The 21202-nt window shown below is 47.8% G+C and overlaps 2 pseudogenes; both read right to left on the bottom strand.

Moving 5' to 3' along the window:
- Positions 1-7829: 7829 nt before the first annotated feature.
- On the bottom strand, positions 7830-9688 carry LOC147441279 (uncharacterized; annotated as a pseudogene).
- Positions 9689-10433: 745 nt separating this feature from the next.
- On the bottom strand, positions 10434-14981 carry LOC147441278 (uncharacterized; annotated as a pseudogene).
- Between the last annotated feature and the right edge of the window lie 6221 nt (positions 14982-21202).

Genomic DNA, 21202 nt, shown 5'->3' with positions numbered 1-21202 from the left:
CTCGGTGTCACAAACTGCTGACTTGTCAAGCCACTGAAGAACGAAGCCAACCTACAGATCTCGATTGAGGGGCCTAAACCCTAAGAGAAGCATCAAAAGCAACAGAAGAAGTTTTACCAACTTGCAAAGTCTTGCAGAGTGGCCTATGTTTAAAGAGGAGTTCCCACCAACTTATGGGACCTCGGGATGTGTCACAAATTAATGACGTGGCATGACCCATGACTTTGGCGGGCCTAGGAACATAAAGGATTAAAATTCAACGAATTGCCTAATTGTATGGACGCCGCCAATCGCATTGGTTGCTGATGTGGCAAAGCGTACGGATTTTCGAGAAAAGCGTTGGCAGCTTTTGGGCTTACTGCTTTTGAACTAGAAGCTTTTGAGTTACTATTTTTGGCATCCCTTTGTAAGAATAAAAGGACCCCAAGCACCTCACTCTGCAGGGCATCTCAACGCAGAGTCTGAGAGCTGAGGGCCCGTGGGAGTTGTACTTTGCTCAAAGATTAATACAAAAAGAAATACCGAAAGGGGCGCCAGTCTTTGGGGCCAATCTCTCTTGGCACGGAACTACCCCGGGCCGTATTGACTCAATTGAACTGTGATTTATCTATGAAGTGTTTTAAGTGAATCTCTCTCTCTCTCGTGTTGCGACAGATTCTAAACTTGGGGTGCCCAAGTTTCTTTCAGTGGTATCAGAGCTCAGACGATTTCTCTTCTATCGGGAAATCTCTGGAGGGCACTACCCAGAGCACTCCAAGATCAGGAGGGCAAAATCGTTCCTGAAGGGAAATGCACAAACATGGTGGTCCAATCTTCTCCTGAGGAGAGAATCCCCGACCAAGTGTAAAGTTCAAACGGCTCTTTATTTCTTCTTGGTTGACCCAAGAGTACGAACGAGATGTGAGAACCGCTTGGAACCATCTTCGGATGACCAAGGGTGACACTTTAGATGCTTACTGTGAAAGATTTGGGGATTCTTTTCTACTGACCTCCTCTTTTACGAACGTCACTTTCAAGGAGCAGATTGAGCGGCTTTGTTGCGGACTCCCCAAAGAGATCCGAGATTAGTGCCTTGAGCAGAAGGCGGAGTCCATACAACAACTGATGGGACATGCTAAGCAGGGATTCTCGATACATTCGGGTAACTTGACCTACCCCACTGATGAAGTTCTGACACAAAGGTCCGGATAGAACTCGACAAATGACAGTAGAAAGAAAAACTTCTAGAAAAAGAAGGATGCACGACCCCGATTGACTGTAGAACAAAGAGCTCACTATCTCAAAGAGGGGAAGTGTTTTGGCTACGGGGAACAAGGACACATCTCTGCAAAGTGCCCCAAAAAGGCACAGCGAGGAAAATCAGAAGAAAGGCCAGAGAGTTTCAGAGTAAGAGAAGAACGTGGCAGAAAAGGAAAGATGAAAGCAAGATTGGTACCGGATTGCATGGGGACGGCCGACCCGAGTCAGATGGACGAAAGTACAGAACTTTTCTGCACATAAGGCAATGTAAAAGATCAAGAAGCCTTCATTTTCTTTGATAAAAAATCCAAGGCCAACTTCAATTCACCTGAATTGGCGGCTTTACTTGAGATTACGCCCGACAGAATGGGGCTACCGGCGGAGGTAGTTCTAGTGGCGCCCGGACAGATGTTTCCATTACACCGGTCATTGGAAAACTTTGTTTGCATTGTCAAGGGTATTTAGGACATGAGGACGTTTACATCATGCCTTTGGAAGGGTGTGACGTCCTCCTAGGAATCCGTTGGTACCACAAGAACAATACCGTGGTTGACTATCGGGCCAAGAAAGCGACTTTGACGAATGAGAAGGGCAGGAAAATTTTACTTGATGTAAAATTGAAGGGTAAGGCCGTCCCTATTGTATCGGCTTCGGCCATTTCAAAAGTAATGAAATCCAGTCTTTTTGTCTACTCGATCTACTTGAAAGAATTGAATGGTGAACAATGAACCAACATGTTTGACTTGGATAAAGAACGACAAGAATATATGCACACATGTTGATTGTTTCTTAGAAGGCCTACCAGGCGAGTTACCTCCATCTCATCTTGAGGGCCACACCATTGATTTGATTCCTGGAAGCACACTAGAACCGGCCACCTTACCATGTTAGCCGAGCCCAGAAGGAAGAAATCATGAACCAAGTGAAAGACCTTCTTGACAAGGGTCTCATCCAGCCTCGTACATCACCTTACTGTTCTCCGGTTTTACTAGTACTAAAGAAAGACGGATCTTGGAGAATGTGCATTGATTATAGAGCTCTCAATAAAATCACCATCAAGAACAGATTCCCGATTCCAAGGATCGATGATATTCTTGACAAACTTCAACGGGCTTTCTCGTGGGGACCAATAGAGGTGACTGCCTTTCAGACACTTACGAAAAAATTGACTACTGGACCAGCGTTGGCTTTGCCAGATTTGCAAAGCCATTTGAGGTTTATTGTGATGCTTGTGGTCGTAGTCTCGGAGCGGTCTTGATGCAAGAAGGCCATGTGATTGCTTATGAAAGCAGAATGTTTTCAAGGCCAGCATTAGTAGCACAAATCTATGAGAAAGAGCTATTGGTAGTGATCCATGCTCTAGCACAGTGGCGACAGTATCTACTCGGAGCCGATTTCACAGTCTTTGTAAATCATCAGAGTTTACGCTACTTCTTGTCATAGAAGCAGCTTTCGGAAAAGCAGATACGTTGGGCTAACATTTTGTCACAATTTCACTTTCAGATTGTCCAGGTTCAAGGACAGAAAAATTTAGTGGCAGATGCATTGTCTCAGAAGCCCCCAATCTTAAGCTATTTACGCAATTCATCATAGAAGCTTCGAGGATGTGGTTGACCAATACGCCACAGATCCTGACTTCACGGACATTTTTACTTGGATATAGAATGGGGAGACAGTTCCAGGATATTCCATATGGGATGGCTACTTGGTGAAGAAAACAATGTTGTGTGTTACATAGCCTTTGAGGGAAAAGGTCTTGACAGAGTGCCATTGTCCACCTTTTACATGTCACCACGGCATCGATACCACCTTGAAGGGTGTGAAGTGTTACTTCTATTGGCCGAGACTCAAAAAGGATGTGGACAACTTTGTTCGCAGTTGTTTAGTATGCCAAAAGGTCAAGTTTGATAGGCATAAGACACAGGGATTACTACAGCCTTCACCCAATCCCACCCGTCCCTTGGAAAGTATTGCAATGGATTTCATCTTTGATCTCCCGTAGACACAAAGTGGGCACGATGACATTTGGACTGTTATTGACAGATTTAGCAAGCAAGCTCACTTCATTCCAGTAAAGAAAATAGTCAAGCCAGACCATTTACCGAGAGTGTTCATTGCTTAGATATTTCGGTTACATGGCATGCCTAAGACCATAGTCTCCGACAGAGATCCCCGATTCACGAGTTTGTTTTGGAAGGCTATTTGGGAGAACATTGGCACGCGGTTGCAATTCTTGTCATCTTTACACCCACAAACACATGCGCAATCTGAGATAGCCAATTCAGTGGTTTTGGATTTATTTAAGTCTTACATTTCTGATAAGAAGACTCAATGGGAAAAATATTTTCCTTTGGTGGAATTTTCCTCTAACATTGTTCACTCTTCGACGGGGAAGGCGCCATTTGAGGTAATCAAAGGTGCTAAGAAGGTCCCTCCCTTTCTAAGCACTAAAGACAAGATTTTTGAAGCCGATCAGTATACAAGGGACTTGGACACTGCTTTTGCCAAGGTTCGAGAGGCTCTAGAGAAGTCTCAAGCACGGCATAAGAAGGCAGCGGATCGACATCGATGCGACTTGAAGTTGAAGGAAGATGATGATGCACGGACAATTTACAGAAACCTTCCTTTCATATCGCATCTCACCCACAACAGCTTTCTTCTAATGGTGATTGAGTATTGATAATTCAATGGAACATAAAGCCTTTTTTGTTGTCAGGGAAGATGAGTCTCAGGTGCATTGCTTCTTTACAAGCCATCACGAAACAGTGGGTGGAACTTTCATTTGCAATCTTTGATTTCGGCCAAGCTTCTTGCTCAAGTGTCATGTTCAGATCCTTTAGAATCTCTACAGTACAGAGCTACAGGACAAGGATCAAGGCATACATGCATCATGCTGCATGCATTTTTGAACTGTGTTTTAGATATGCTATATAAGCTTGTATTTAAAGTCCAATAGGCAACAGCACTCTTGCAAGAGATTGCAGACTCAAGATAACCCAAAACCAATCCTTGATTAACAAACCCTGCTTACAATGAATCTCCCCTTCAAGCACGGTGACAATCAATAATATGATGAGCTGGCATAGAGGAAGCTACGTACTCTCAAAAGATGCCTGAATGTAAGCTTGGTGACTTTCAACTTCTAGGCTAAGGACAGAGTCTATTGCTTCAATGACTCCTAACATTCAAGTATCAAACATTGGTACCTGCAGTCTTGCAGCCTCCTCCTTCAGGTCCCGATTCTCTCTTAGAAAGCTGGAGTATGAATAGAGCGATGGTACTTTCTCTATGGAGATTCAAGAGCATGTAATTGCTCCCTAGTTCATCTTCCTTTTGGCGAAAGGAATGGAGCCCTCAGTCATCTCCTTTGCTTATTGTGCTTCTCATCCAGATTTGCTCAAAGTAGAGCACTTGGACAACTGAGGCCAGGCTATGGGCATTAGTAGAACTAGGCTCCCCGACGTTTGTGAGTGTCTGCCTCTGTTGACATTGGTGTGTTTGTTAGTGTTTTGCTTGTGGGCATTGTGTTTGCAAAAATTCTTAACTACACTGAGTGTGTCAATGTAGCTCACATTTTCTATTTCAGATAGATTTTGATCATTCAACCGACTCCACCATCAAGAGCTCAAGCATCGCTTCAAAGCTATTCTCGAAGGGTGGACCATATGGAAGTTTGTTTTGCAGCAAATTTAGTCGAGCATATATTCATCACTTCAGTAAAATTCGCAGCACCCTTTTGAGACCCCAAGAAGCTGAACATATCATCAAAGTCCCTCCTGCCATGTTGAACCTCAAATCCTGCTAATCTTCCCCTCTCATTGTTGCAGACTGTTGGGAAAAGTTATGTATCACAAGACAGGCACCACGTGCCAGTAGAAAATAACAGACTGAACAGACTTTTAGCACTTCAATAACAACTGCTGAAAGAGAGAGAGAGCACACGCAACACGGAGTGGCAGAACTCCACCCCAGAGAGTATTGGCCCCAAACCTTGGCGCCCCTTTCGGTATTTCTTTATATTACTTGAACTCGGTACAATGTCGGTACTCGCGCTCTACACCTTCTCCCTGAAGCGTACCAGAGACTGAGCCCTTTGCACTTATTTAAAGGCCCTTGGCCCATGAAAGGCAGTTTACATGAAAAGCCTTCAAACTCAAAAGCATCTAGTCCAAAAGCAAATGCCAAAAAGCTGCAAGCCTGATTTACGGAAATCCGTACAATTGCCACGTCAGCAACGCTCATGGGGGAATGGATGGCCAGACCCACACACTCCAACACCCACACCTGACACCACTTTAAACACCTCTCTCGATGTCTTCTTCAATCAACAACCACAAGAAACTACCAAAGATTGTAACACCAGATCGAAGCAACGAATGAGACCACCAGATTTGAGCTACACGAGCTTCAACTTGATCACTTACGGTCCTTGAGCACGGCCACGACTGCATGCATACACAATCTCAAGGGGAGACACACTCAACCCCGCATCAAAAGCCCATCGCTCCGCCTCTCTCTTCCATCTCCACCGGCCATGTCAGGGGAGGCACTCAGAGGGGAAACGCTGGCTCCCTTCTCTCTCTCAATTCCCTGAAGCTTTGAAGTTGGCCACTCCCTGCTTCCGCTTCCACACAATCGGCGATCTCACAAAGGCTCGTGCTTAGCTTCATCGGCCACTGTTTCAAATGGCTCCTCTCGGCAACGACCTCCTTTCCAACCCCTTAATGGAGTTCTCATGGCCCTCCTCTCTTTTTGTGCTCCCATTCAGAGAACGCTAGCCCCTCCCCTGCTTCGCGAGGCTTCTCTTGCTAAAAACACCTGCCACAACAACAGTTGCTGCTACCTTTTCTTTTTTTATACAAAACGTTTTTGTAATTTACCCTTTAACCTTGGCTCATACACCTCAGCCCACACTCGATCCCTTGCACAACTCTCGAGCATACAATACCCACTCCTTGCAAAATCTCCATAGGCTCAAGCTTGTAAAGTGCCTCGAGCTCATGCATCAAGAAACTTTTTAACATACCTTTGAACGAGGGCTTTACATAGAGCATTACGATGAACATGCGTATGATATCTCCGACGGGATTTGACCAAGAATAAACCGCATAGAAATCTCATCACTCATCTTGCAACTCCTCATGTCACATTTTGCCAGGCTGCCCTCCTTCTGGATAGAGCTTTCATGCTCTATAGTACCACTCTGAATCCAAAAAAAGTCGCCATCGGCACAACCCATACATGAGTATTCCCTATGGCATCTTTGATCAAACGCCAGAGGTAAGCAGTCCCTGTGATCCCAAAGTAGGACAAAAATCTTCATCAAGAAACCACTCAGGTGTGAGCTCATACACACAAACTGCAGCAGCAATGTCCACATCCCTCTCTCTGATAGAGTGAAAAAGGCTCAAAATGTCTCATCGTAGCATAGTGTTCTAGCCCTCTACACTCTACATACCATATTCCTGCTTCGTATACAGTAAAAAGGGCATCTGTTCATAACATTCCACCAGCATTGCTAGCTTTTGACATCGAACCACCTTGGTTGGAAGATACATCTGGATGTGGACAAATTTGAGTGCATCATCATTGCCCAACCCCTAGTTGAGCATTTATGCTCAACTATGCTCAACTATCGCACTACGATGAAACAGAAACCAAACGACAACCAGGATATATCAAGAAACTGCAAGAACTGATAACAGCTATGTACACTATACAACAAGCCGATTTTCTTTGGCTAGCCTCCTGGATCAAAGGGATAGCTCCAATCCAGCGGTATTACATGCCACCTCGCATCCGGATGCGAGATAAACTGGGCACTACACTCCATTATGCGTGTACTGTCCTTATGAGCATACGTGGTAGCCATTTGGGCCTCCAAAAGATCATCAAGAGCTTTGCACACAAAGGCTTTGTACACACTACTAGCATCTGCATTCGCATCATGATCTATGGAAGGGCTCTTCACTTGAAAAAGAGGCATATCTTCGTTAAGAAAACTCTCCAAAACTTCAAAATCGACCTCGCTAGATATGCATACATCAGTCCGAGGTGAAATAGGAGGAGCATCACCTGTCTCGGATAAGAGATTATCAAAAAATTAACAAAGTCATCACATCTGCCATCAGCATGGCCCTCATCCTCTAAGACCACCGTACCTGGGCTCTCGCTGCTATAAAGAAACTTTGACTCTACACTCATCACAGCTCCGACTTCTCTTGGCAGCATATGCTTCGCAAGAGAGAGAAAGGCCTGCCCTCTCTCGTGTTGTAGCTCTCCATCACATATACGCTCTTCTAAGCCCTTATCATGCACATCTGCCTCCAGAGGAGAAAGAACAGTGGCATCCTTATCCATTTCTGATAAGAGATCATCAAAGAAAGAAACCCCATCACTCTCACCATCAAATATTATGGCAGGCACCTCAAGCGACACTTTCCCACTCTCCATAACTAGCAAGGTATGCTCCTCATCTAGAGAGACGAGAGCTTGCCCTCCCTCTTGCTGCAGCTTCTCATCAAGAAGTACATGCTCACTCAGAACATCAGCATCGTCAACCCTCTTATGACTGCCTTCATGCAAGACTTCTAAGGCAACACTACCTTCCTTGTACGAAGGAGTGGTAACAAACTTTTCCGCCAGTGAAAAATTCCCCTCTTCTTGGTGTGACATGCAAGAATCAGCATCAGAATCACCAGTATTCAGCTCACGCAAGATCCAAACCTGTGTAGCCCTTACCAAGACTTTTGCGTAGAGCTGAAACATCCAAATCATAAACATCACCACAACATGGGTCATGCATCTCAGACCATAGTAACAAGGGAACGCATCCTGGGCAACCGGAATGGGAACGGGGGACGGGGCTTAGAGGGAAACATTGTTTTCACAAGAGGGGTTTGAAACAAGGTGGACGGCCCAGGATGGTGTTGGGATGGGGGGGACGGCACATGAGTTGGGACGGGAAATCTAGAAATAGGCGTCCCCTGTTACTATGTCTCAGACAAGCTCTCCTTGTTCTCCCCAAGATCTGATTCACTCTCAATCTCATCGCCATTGCTGCCTCTATAGATAGCTACATCATCCAAGTCATAAAGATCATGAAGATTTTATCAGGTATATCAAAGATGCATTCCTTGTCATGAGACAATAGCTGCTGATCTACAAACACCACCTCATACATAGCACATGCATCTGGAGCATAATTGCTTCGCTTGCAATCATCAACGTCAACAGCAAGAGGTAACGAACCCATAAATTTCCCAGCATCGCAGGAAGAACCAGATGCACTGCACTTCATATCATTTTTCTTACATGAGCCTTCTTGCCTATCAAAAGTCTCCAAAACCTGGTTCCCTTCCTTGCCATTATGAACTTGATTTTGACATTTTGTTCTGATGTCCCTCATGTACAGAGAGAGGTCGAATATCATAGATTCATCACCAGAGGACTCCTCATCAGCAAACGCTCCAACAATCGGAATACAATCTGTAGACTCGTCAACCGAAAACAACCTTGCACTACAATCATCAGATTCCAAATCACTGCAATAGCCACTCTCAAATAACTCATCACCATCATTTGTCTGGCATGGAGCATCATCAACCATTTGCAAATCCCTCTCTGCACGTAAATCTGATAGATAGGTGCATTATCATCATAGACATCCTCAAATTGGCTCTGCAACATTTTCTAGAACTCATCCTGTAATGACTCAAAGGCAATGACAACAGACCTTTCTATTGCATCTTGAGGCTTCGGCAACCTCCAATAACGCATCAGCAATGAGACCTTCAAGGCGGACCAGCTTTGCCGCCATTCCTCGGGGAGGATATGCAAAAAAAAAACCCATCATGGGACAAACCCTGAGATGCATGATTTGCTTTTGCCATATCATCTTGAATTCCCAATCTCGTCATCTCCTGCTCAACCTGCATTATCCATAGCCTTATACATTCCTCATCTGTTCCACAAAAATATACACTATTTTTTCTTGGCAGCTTCGAACCCACATAACGTTTCAACAATGTGTGCTTCATCAATCTCCAACTATATTGGACATGCTTGGGAAGTTCAACATAGAACTGCCAAGCACCTTTCCGCAATATTTGATACATGAAGTCCGCCATCGCCTCATCATCAAAAATACCCCGATCATACATTTTATTTTCTCCAAAAAACACCCAAGCCTGTACATTTTCATGTGCTCTTCCACAAAAAAGTACATGAGCATCCTTATTCATAGCCATTCTTGACAAATCAGATCAGCTTACAACTGCAAAGAAATTCTAGGGGCACAACCGGCAAAACCTTCGTCCCCAGCAGGATCGCCAAAAGATGATGGGGGAATGGATGGCCAGACCCACACACTCCAACACCCACACCTGACACCACTTTAAACACCTCTCTCGATATCTTCTTCAATCAACAACCACAAGAAACTACCAAAGATTGTAACACCAGATCGAAGCAACGAATGAGCCCACCAGATTGGAGCTACACGAGCTTCAACTTGATCACTTACGGTCCTTGAGCACGGCCACGACTGCATGCATACGCAATCTCAGGGGGAGACACACTCAACCCCGCATCAAAAGCCCATCGCTCCACCTCTCTTCCATCTCCACCCGCCATGTCCCGGGAGGCACTCAGAGGGGAAACGCTGGCTCCCTTCTCTCTCTCAATTCCCTGAATCTTTGAAGTTGGCCCTCCCTGCTTCCGCTTCCACACAATCCACACAATCGGCGATCTCACAAAGGCTCGTGCTTAGCTTCATCGGCCACTGTTTCAAATGGCTCTTCTCAGCAACGACCTCCTTTCCAACTCCTTTCATGGAGTTCTCATGGCCCTCCTCTCTTTTTGTGCTCCCATTCAGAGAACGCTAGCCCCTCCCCCGCTTCGCGAGGCTTCTCTTGCTAAAAACACCTGCCACGACAACCGTTGCTGCTTCCTTTTTGGCCTGCCCAAAGGGCTAAGGCCATAGTGATCTGTTCCCTTTTTCTTAGTGAAAAAGAAGAGGTTGTTTTTAAAAAATGTACATTTTTTTGATTGGTCAGTTGTCACAACAAAAACTCATTATAAAGATTTATAAAGATATAGCTTTGTAGACACTCATTAAAAGACAGTTGGTCCCTAAAGTTCATAGTGGCATTGTGGAGGTCCTTATTATCTCCTTGATTTTTGAGGTAGTGGGGCTATGGAGTGCAGCTAAAAGATTATTTTTAAGATTTTATTACTCAATGTTCTAGACAATAGAGTCCTCTTTGCTTCCTACTGGTCAACTAAAAATGGGCTCTGATGCCCTGCCGAAATTCCCTCCCCCCCGCACCCTTTCCACGTCAGCGGAGAGAGAGAGAGAGACTACGCTCGTGCTCCTCTTGGCATCCTCCCTCCTCCTGCTTCCCACCAGTTCGTCCTCTCTTCGCCACAAAACTGGCTTGCACACACATCGCAAGGTGCCACTCTTCCCTCCCTCTGCTCTGCCGTCCCCAAAACCCCCACCTGCGTCTCCGATACCAGCCTGAGAGAGAGAAAGAAAGAAAGAAAGAAAGATTTTTAACGTCTATGTCAGGCCGAAATCGGCCTATGAGACAAATCAAATGTACATTGTGTGTATGTCGTCCGTCTATCGGAAAGACAAATGAAACAAAATTGATACAAAACTGAACTGAATGTAGGTAGTGGAGTATCTGAGGAGGGATGGAGCTCTATCTCTAGGGGTATATGCATGTCTGTATGCTCAAGGTAGTACAATCATGAGAATGCATCAAGCTATCTAGCTCCATCCTGTACTAATGGGGGGATGTAAGATGTGGTACATGGGTGGGTCTGGTGCCAAGGCTACCCGGATGAAAGCTGTCGGGTCAGCCCTCATCTGAGCCACTCGCTCCTCAGTGGCACGGCGCTCCCGGGCTCGGATCTCCTCGATCTGTCGGTGGTGGGAGCTCGCGCCCCTGTAGCCTGTGACTCGTGGTCGTCGTCTAGCTCGGTTCACCTCCGCCTGTGGGAGTGTCACTCCCCTTTGAGTGTCTGGTGAGGGGGGGGCGGAAACCCTCTGAAAGAAGTCTGTGAGCTGCGACTGTCTCCCCTCTGTCTGTGTAGCTGTGTGTGGCTGTAGTAGTGTGTCCCGGTGGCTCTGTATCTCTAGTAAGAAACGTCCGAGCTGTCTCTGATCTCGAGATTCCATGATCTCTCGGAGAGTGGGCTGTCCTCTAAATAGGGCCTCATACCTGCCTCTGATCTCAGTGTATGCTCTGCATCTACATACAAAGTGCTCCTCACTCTCCACCTCCTCTGTGCAGGCTCTGCAGATTCGCTCCTCCCTGGGAACACCAGTATGTCTCCCGATCTCAATCTCTAACCTGTGTGAAGCCACTCTCAGCTGACCAATCGCCACCTGTGAGCTATGTGGCATATATGTGTCCATGTAGCGTGGTCTCTGTATGAACCCCCCAGACAATATGGTGAGAAACTGGTCTCTGTAATCTGACATCCTCGTCCCCAAGCTAGGTGCCTCCCAGACTCTCCTAGTGTATAGCTGCCACAGATTCTGTCTCAATACCAAGTTCCTCTCACTGCGAGAGAGGTGAACATATGGTGAGTGGGGGTCGTACTGGAATGGTGGTAGGCTCTCCATGTCAAGACCGTGTCCCTCAAACCATGCTCTGACCTGTGAGTACCATGCTCTCTCATGCCCACTCTCTGATAGCTGTATAGCTGCCTCAAATGCTCTACGGGTAAGTCTGTCGGGAGGTAGCTCTCTCATCCTATGGATGAAGCAGACTGTCTGGAATAGTGCCTCTACAACCATAGGTGGTGTGGCGAGCTCGGCTCTAATAATGTCATGTGGCACTGTCTTCTTGCTGCGGAGCAAGCGTGAGATCATATATACCTGTGGTCTCTCAAGTTGTGTCCACTGGTCAGCTGTCAATCCTGGTGCCCATACTGCCGCCGAGTACATCAAGGCCGGGGTGACTAAGGTGTCGAAAAGCCACCCCTTCGTGCGGGGCTCCTGAAAGTGTGCCTGGTGGCACCTCCGCTCTAGCATGGCCAGAGCTGCATATCCTCGAATGAGCCTGTCAACAGCAGCCTGCCTCATAGTGAAGGGTCCTGGTAGGCTGGTGAATGTGATGCCAAGGTAGACATAGGAGGTGACTACATCAACCTTTCCTCCTGCTGCTGTGAAGGTGGCGGCGCTCCTCACTGCACTGGATGTGTGAAAGATCATAACCTTGGTTTTGCCAAGGTTCACAGTCAACCCCCTGTGTGTGCTGAATTCGTCCAAGGCCTCAAGATGGCGTTGCAAGCCCTCGGGTGACTCTGAAATCAACACAATATCATCAGCATATAACATGATGTGGACCGGAGTACCTGCCAAGTCGCTCTCCTCTCCCCCTGCTCGCAGTATGTAGTCGGAGATCTCGTCGATGTATAGTCCAAAGAGTGTCGGGGAGAGTGGGCATCCTTGCTTAACACCAATGGTGCTAGCAATGGTCTCTGAAAAACCGCCTGGACAGCGAACCCGACCCGTCACCCTCTCATAGAGAGCATATATGGCCCAAATCATCTCTGTTGGTACCCCAATGCTGTGAAGGCGCTGGAAGAGTCTCTTGCGTGGGACTGTGTCAAAGGCCTTGCGGAAGTCCACAAAGCAGCAGTAAAGCCTCTTCTTCCGCGCCTTTGCCCCATCAATGAGGCAGCGCAGAACGAAGATGTGGTCAATGGTGGAGAAAGCTCGTCTGAAACCTGCCTGGCCTGGAGCTCGTAAACCCTCGATCTCTGCGTAGCAGCTGAGCTGTGCCTCAAGTACTGCTCCATATAGCTTGGCCATCGTGTGGCCAATCATGATAGTCCTGTAGTTCCCTGGGTCCAGGGTGTCGCCAGATTTGTGGATAGGCACTATGGTGTGCTGTGTCCACTCCTCTGGGAAGCCCTCCCCTATAGCCCGGTTGAAGACATGTGCAATCAACGGGGCTATAGTGGAGGCCGCATAAATGATGTGCTCACTCTGTAATCCAGTATGGTCAGCTGATCGTCTGTGCTGCATGCGATGTATGGCCCTCTCTACCATCTCTGCTGTAAAGAAGGAGGAGCACGTGGGGCGAGGCTCGTGTGGTTGTGGAATAGGAGGCTGCCCTGGCACTTCATAAAGTCGCTCTGCATAATCATGCCATATCTGTGGATCCTCAATAGCTGTAGTCGGACATGGCTCGCGCAGGGTGCGCCATGCCGTCGCGCTATCCATGCTCATGAATAGGCGGTATAGCTCAAGCTCCTGTGCCTCTTCGAATGCTCGCCGCTTTTGGCGTGTCAGCGTCTTCATATGCCGTCTGGCCTCTCTCTCTGTGATCTCTCCTAAGGCTCGCCGTGCATGGAGGCGTCGGTATAGCTCTCTGCACTCATCGTCATACCAGCGGTTCTGAGGCATAGCCCCGGGGGGGGGAGTGCGTCCTGTGTGAGTGGTGTGTGGAAAAGAGCTAATAGCTGAAGTGTGGAGAACAGAAGAGATATGTGATGTGAGAACTGAGAGTGGTGTGGATGGGTGGAGGAGACATAGGCCATGTTCGACCTTGGCCGAGTAAATAGAGGCTAGCTCATGTGTGAAATGGATGGTGGTGTGTGGAGTGTGTGTAGTGGAGCTGTGTGTGATGGTATCTCCGGTGATGGAGAAAGAGAGGTATGTGTGGTCGGCTCCGATGGGTATGGGTGGAATGGTGAAGGATGTGATAAGGTGTGTAGCCTCCCTGGGTCCCAGAATATAGTCGACTGTACTCCCCCCTCCTTCTGCAACTCCATGTGGTATACAAGTCAGGCCCCCTGAGGTGGGCCACTGGACCATCCCGTTATAGATAACGAGACGGTGCTAGGAGCCAAGTCGAAGTAGATGTCGTCCGTAAGCTGTGACTGGAGCTCTGTCTGCTGTGTCTCTCATAGTAGCCTCCTCATCTAGAGTGTGTAGTGTCTCTGGGTCCTCATGGTCATATGTCTCACATTGCTCACTGCGTGTACGAGCATTGAAGTCTCCCATAAGGAAGACTTCACCCAGTGTGGAGTACTCCATAATCTCCTCCGTGAGGCATGCGTACGGTGACTCCTGCTCAATAGGGGCGAATCTGGAGCCTGTGGGAGCAAAGTAGCAAAGGGCAATGTAGACGATCCTGTCTCCTGAGAGCTCGAGGCGAATCCACATGTAGCGGGCCTGTGGGTCCCGGGCAACAATCTGTAGTCTGCTGTGAAGCCCCTGTCTAAAGAGTATGGCCACTCCTCCTGAGCCGCGAGTGGTGTGCTGGCGCATACATCCTCGATGTAGAGACTCCCACTGGAATCCATGTATCCGTGGTAACCCTCTCTCCGGGCTCTCGTGTGTCTCTGTAAGTAGAATGATGTCTCGACCTCTCATCACCTCCTCAAGTCTCTCTGGGTGTGTCCATAGGTCTCCATTGCAATTCCAAACCGTGACATGAATCTCCTCGTGTGTCCCACAGGCCGCGAGTCCCTATGCGATGGTCTTGCCATCAATGATAACCCTACCATCCCGATATACTGCCTTCTTCCCTTCTTTGCGAGCTTGGTGGACTCGAGGCATGCACGCGCGACGGTGATCTTGTTGCATCTTTGTGAGGTCATCATCAAGATAAATCGGGGGGCCGTCTATCCCTCTCAAGATGACCCTCTTTCGGAGGAAGGAAGTTCGAGACTCCTCGGAGGCGAATTGGAGGATGAGAGCTCTTTTCTTTGGATCTTTGCCGGCTCTCCAAACTTTGGAGAAACGGATCTCTTCTTCCTTGTATCCCACTTTCTTGCATAAAGCTTTCCCATCGCTTTCGGGTGTAGACCCTTCTTCTTCTTTGATGCCGGTCACTCGCACATTGAGACGGCGAGCTTGTCGCATCTTCTCCTCTTCGATGGTTGTGTGTACGATGAGTACCTCATCTTTTTGGGCTTCCTCTCTTGCTACCTTCTTGATGTTCTTTTTGACCACTTCGACCCATCCTTCTTTGGTGGCCTCTAATTTGTCCTCAATGCTTGCGGTGAGGGCTTTGGTGATCTCCTCCTTGAGGGCTTCCTTAGCCTCCCCTTTAATCTCTCCTTCCTCGGGGGTGAGGGATGTGAGGGAAGCATGAAGGAGATCGATTTGTGCCTTCATCTCTTCTTGCTCTTTCCTCCATCTCTCCCTCTCCTTCTCGTTCTCCCGTTCCCTTCTCTCCTTCTCCTCTTTGAGATTTTGGATTTCCGCTCTCATGTCCTCCTTCTCTTTGTTCCATAGCTTGATGAAGTTGGCTTTCTCCTCCTTCCATATTTCTCTCTCCATCCGCCATTCCTTCATGTCCTTCTCCAATTGTGCAAGCCTCTTATTCGTGAGCATGAAGGACGTTGTCTTCGTTGTCGGTGTCGGCGTCTTGATGATGGGGGAAGACATGGTTGTCTTCGTAGCTACCCTCTCTTCATATTGTGAAGAAGAGGGGGGAAGGGGAAGAGAACACTCGGCTTGTGTGTATGCAGGGGGCAGCGGGCAGGGGATGGGGATGGGGTGTGTGTGTTCAGAGGATGAGCTGGTCGTCTTGGCGTGCAGGGAGCAGCGCACGGGGGGGGGGGGGGGGGGGGGGGGGGGGCAGCGCGCAGGAGGGAGCAGCACACAGGGGTGGGACAGCGCGCAGGGGAGGCAGCGCGCAGGAGGGAGCCACGCGCAGGGAGAGAGAGGGGAGGCAGCGCGCAGAGAGAGAGAGAGAGAGAGAGAGAGAGAGAGAGAGAGAGAGAGAGAGAGAGAGAGAGAGAGAGAGGGCTCACCCTGCTGCTCGTAATTTAAGCATAGAAGTCCCCATACAACATCTCTATCAGGCATTCTCTGAAATACAACACGTGCATCTTCAAGGCTCTGACATATTGCATGCATGTCTATAAGAGCATTTCCAACAGAAACTCGAGAACCAAGGCCACTGTTTGTAGCTTGAGTATGCAATTGGCGTCCATGCTCAATGCTTCCATGCAATGAAGAGACACACACACACAGATTCTGAAGCTTCGGTGGCATCACACAGGGGAGAGAGAAAGAAAGAAGAAAGAAAGAAAGATTTTTAACGTCTATGTCAGGCCGAAATCGGCCTATGAGACAAATCAAATGTACATGGTGTGTATGTCATCCGTCTATCGGAAAGACAAATGAAACAAAAACTGATACAAAACTGAACTGAGTGTAGGTAGTGGGGTATCTGAGGAGGGATGGAGCTCTATCTCTAGGGGTATATGCATGTCTATATGCTCAAGGTAGTACAATCATGAGAATGCATCAAGCTATCTAGCTCCATCCTGTACTAATGGGGGGATGTAAGATGTGGTACATGGGTGGGTCTAGTGCCAAGGCTGCCCGGATGAAAGCTGTCGGGTCGGCCCTCATCCGGGCCACTCGCTCCTCAGTGGCACGGCGCTCCCGGGCTCGGATCTCCTCGATCTGTCGGTGGTGGGAGCTCGCGCCCCTGTAGCCTGTGACTCGTGGTCGTCGTCTAGCTCGGCTCACCTCCGCCTGTGGGAGTGTCACTCCCCTCTGAGTGTCTGGTGGGGGAGGGGCGGTAATCCTCTGAAAGAAGTCTGTGAGCTGCGACTGTCCCCCCTCTGTCTGTGTAGGTGTGTGTGGCTGTAGTAGTGTGTCCCGATGGCTCTGTATCTCTAGTAAGAACCGTCCGAGCTGTCTCTGATCTCGAGAGTCCATGATCTCTCGGAGAGTGGGCTGTCCTCTGAATAGGGCCTCATACCTGCCTCTGATCTCAGTGTATGCTCTGCATCTACATACAAAGTGCTCCTCACTCTCCACCTCCTCTGTGCAGGCTCTGCAGATTCGCTCCTCCCTGGGAACACCAGTATGTCTCCCGATCTCAATCTCTAACCTGTGTGAAGCCACTCTCAGCTGACCAATCGCCACCCGTGAGCTATGTGGCATATATGTGTCCATGTAGCGTGGTCTCTGTATGAACCCCACGGACAATATGGTGAGAAACTGGTCTCTGTAATCTGACATCCTCGTCCCCAAGCTAGGTGCCTCCCAGACTCTCCTAGTGTATAGCTGCCACAGATCCTGTCTCAGTACCAAGTTCCTCTCACTGCGAGAGAGGTGAACATATGGTGAGTGGGGGTCGTACTGGAATGGTGGTAGGCTCTCCATGTCAAGACCGTGTCCCTCAAACCATGCTCTGACCTGTGAGTACCATGCTCTCTCATGCCCACTCTCTGATAGCTGTATAGCTGCCTCAAATGCTCTACGAGTAAGTCTGTCAGGAGGTAGCTCTCTCATCCTCTGGATGAAGCAGACTGTCTGGGATAGTGCCTCTACCACCATGGGTGGTGTGGCGAGCTCGGCTCTAATAATGTCATGTGGCACTGTCTTCTTGCTGCGGAGCAAGCGTGAGATCATACATACCTGTGGCCTCTCAAGCTGTGTCCACTGGTTAGCTGTCAATCCTGGTGCCCATACTGCCGCCGAGTACATCAAGGCCGGGGTGACTAAGGTGTTGAAAAGCCACCCCTTCGTGCGGGGTTCCTGAAAGTGTGCCTGGTGGCATCTCCGCTCTAGCATGGCCAGAGCTGCATATCCTCGGGTGAGCCTGTCAGCAGCAGCCTGCCTCATAGTGAAGGGTCCTGGTAGGCTGGTGAATGTGATGCCAAGGTAGACATAGGAGGTGACTACATCAACCTTTCCTCCTGCTGCTGTGAAGGTGGCAGCGCTCCTCACTGCACTGGATGTGTGAAAGATCATAACCTTGGTTTTGCCAAGGTTCACAGTCAACCCCCTGTGTGTGCTGAATTCGTCCAAGGCCTCAAGATGGCGTTGCAAGCCCTCGGGTGACTCTGAAATCAACACAATATCATCAGCATATAACATGATGTGGACCGGAGTACCTGCCAAGTCGCTCCCCTCTCCTTCTGCTCGCAGTATGTAGTCGGAGATCTCGTCGATGTAGAGCCCAAAGAGTGTCGGGGAGAGTGGGCATCCTTGCTTAACACCAATGGTGCTAGCAATGGTCTCTGAAAAACCGCCTGGGCAACGAACTCGACCCGTCACCTTCTCGTAGAGAGCATATATGGCCCAAATCATCTCTGTTGGTACCCCAATGCTGTGAAGGCGCTGGAAGAGTCTCTCGCGTGGGACTGTGTCAAAGGCCTTGCGGAAATCCACAAAGCAGCAGTAAAGCCTCTTCTTCCGCGCCTTTGCCCCATCAATGAGGCAGCGCAGAACGAAGATGTGATCAGTGGTGGAGAAAGCTCGTCTGAAACCTGCCTGGCCTGGAGCTCGTAAACCCTCGATCTCTGCGTAGACTGCAGTGGCATGCTTGCCACTTGTGAGCAAGAGAGAGAGAGACAGTAAAAGACTCCAGCATCTCCACCGAGTCTTCAAATTCCACCCAATTCACCATTTTTGTGAAATCGTATATTTGATTTCAACCTACGCCTGAAGTTATCTGCTTTTAAACTGCAAGTCGGTCAAGAAAAGGTTCTCATGCTGTTTCGTCACACCACCAAATTGCCAACCGTTTTCCATGACGCAGAAACCCTCCTTACGTGAGATCGTTGGGAAGCCTGCTCCAAGCTAGTATTTACAAACTTTGGTGATTTCATGTAATTTCTATGCAGGCATTGAAGGCTTCTCACCTAGAGTGTGTGTTGCATCCTTCACACCATCAAAACATTCATGGATTTGTGGTAAAGACGAGCAACATGCTTCTCTCCTCTCATTCACTGCGTTGTATGGACAAAGAGAGCTTTGTTTGGCGTGTGATGCTGTGCTAACTACATCCAACAAAGCATTCTACTGAAGTTGCTATGATGCTTGCCTTTCCTTCTGCTGTGCTTGCCCAGGGTGGTTTATTGGCCATTGTCAAAGGAAGCTGACGGCTTCTGTGAGAGCTTCAATTCTGCTCAAAGTTCTTGAAGCAACCCTTCATTACTATGTCATGTGTCCCAATTCCTTCTGCTCAAAGTGCTTGCCCATGGCCATTGTCGGAGAAACCTGGCTTCTGCAAGAGATGCATTCTCCTCTCGAATTTGATCAAAACATCATCATACTTCAGAGAACTCGGTTCATATGATATTTTTTGGCGAGCTTTTCACGTTCAATTGCAGCTAGCTATTCAATACAGCAAGTTCTAAATTGAGTATCTGGAGCCTTTATTGTTGCAGGAAGTGTAGAATCTATAGACACAAAGGTACCAGTTCAAGGAATATTGGATCCAAGAATAATGCCTCTGCTTGGGCATCACTAAAGCTATTGTGTCTATATGGAATTTTTTTTAATAGAGGCACCTTGTCATTGCAGGCCTCGTGGTTTCATCACTTTTTTGCTACCTTTTCTTTTTTTATCCAAAACGTTTTTGTAATTTACCCTTTAACCTTGGCTCATACACCTCAGCCCACACTCGATCCCTTGCACAACTAATAAAGGGAACTCGAGCATACAATACCCACTCCCTTGCAGAATCTCCATAGGCTCAAGCTTGTAAATTGCCTCGAGCTCATGCATCAAGAAACTTTTTAACATACCTCCGAACGAGGGCTTTACGTAGAGCATTACGATGAACATGCATATGATATCTCCGACGGGATTTGACCAAGAATAAACCGCATAGAAATCTCACTACTCATCTTGCAACTCCTCATGTCACATTTTGCCAGGCCGCCCTCCTTCTGGATAGAGCTTTCATGCTCTATAGTACCACTCTGATTCCAAAAAAATTCGCCATCGGCACAACCCATACATGAGTATTCCCTATGGCATCTTTGATCAAACGCCAGAGGTAAGCAGTCCCTGTGATCCCAAAGTAGGACAAAAATCTTCATCAAGAAACCACTCAAGTGTGAGCTCATACACACAAACTGCAGCAGCACATGTCCACAAACCTCTCTCTGATAGAGTGAAAAAAGCTCAAAATGTCTCATCGTAAGCATAGTGTTCTAGCCCTCTACACTCTACATACCATATTCCTGCTTCGTATACGGTAAAAAGAGCATCTGTTCATAACATTCCACCAGCATTGCTAGCTTTCGACATCGAACCACCTTGGCTGGAGATAAATCTGGATGTGGACAAATTTGAGTGCATCAACGCAAATTGCGCAAATCTGTACATGCTGCCACGTCAGCATGTCAACGCAATTTGCGGAGCGTCCGTACTATTGCCACGTCATCAGTTCCTGCGCAAGTGTCTTTTTGTGTGTGTGTGTGGGTCCTGCTTTATTTTAATTCCTTTATGTCACTTAAGCCCCATCGAACGGGGTCCCATAAGTTGGTAGGACTTCTTCTTCTGCTGTTGCTTGTTCTTCTTAGGGTTTAGGCCCCTCGGCCGTGATCTGAAGGTTGGCTCTGTTCTTCAGTGACTTGACACGTCAACAATTTGTGACATCCCCCCTTCTTAAAAGAAAGTAATTGTCCGCGATTACACAATATTTGCAAAACAACTCAAGTTAGCTTAAAAATTCCAAGGGACAATCAGTTTGCATCTCCCCTTCTTGAAAGAAAGTAATTGTCCGCGATTACAGCATATCTACAAAACAATTGAAGTTAGCTTAAAAATTTCCGAGGAACAATCAGTTTGCTCTTTTTTTTGTTAAAGAGTTGGCTTCTCCTCTCATCCAGATTGGAACTCTTGATATTCCGGCGTAGCAAAAATAGCCATCACACCCAGACCGCACTGATCTTGCACGGGTGTCTTGATGCACTAAAATTACATACCCAGACAATCTCTTCCAATTAGGAATATTTAGTGGTTGGCACATCACAATGCAACACAACTGCTCACATATGCATGTTACAAGACACAACAAACAAAGCAGTTGAGCACTCCCCCGAGACAAACAATCTGCAGTATGAAGCTACTCAACGACTACCTTGTCACTCCCCCCGCAAATAACCTAAAAAGGTCCGGGCCATGATCTCAGAGAACTGTACAACCAAACGCTCCCCAGACCGCAGTCTGTGT

The sequence above is a fragment of the Adiantum capillus-veneris genome, chromosome 15 (assembly GCF_014529385.1).
Source record: "Adiantum capillus-veneris isolate H3 chromosome 15, ASM1452938v2, whole genome shotgun sequence".
NCBI lineage: Eukaryota > Viridiplantae > Streptophyta > Polypodiopsida > Polypodiales > Pteridaceae > Adiantum > Adiantum capillus-veneris.
Note: the sequence above shows the minus strand (reverse complement) of the source record. Positions and strands in the feature narration are given on the sequence as shown.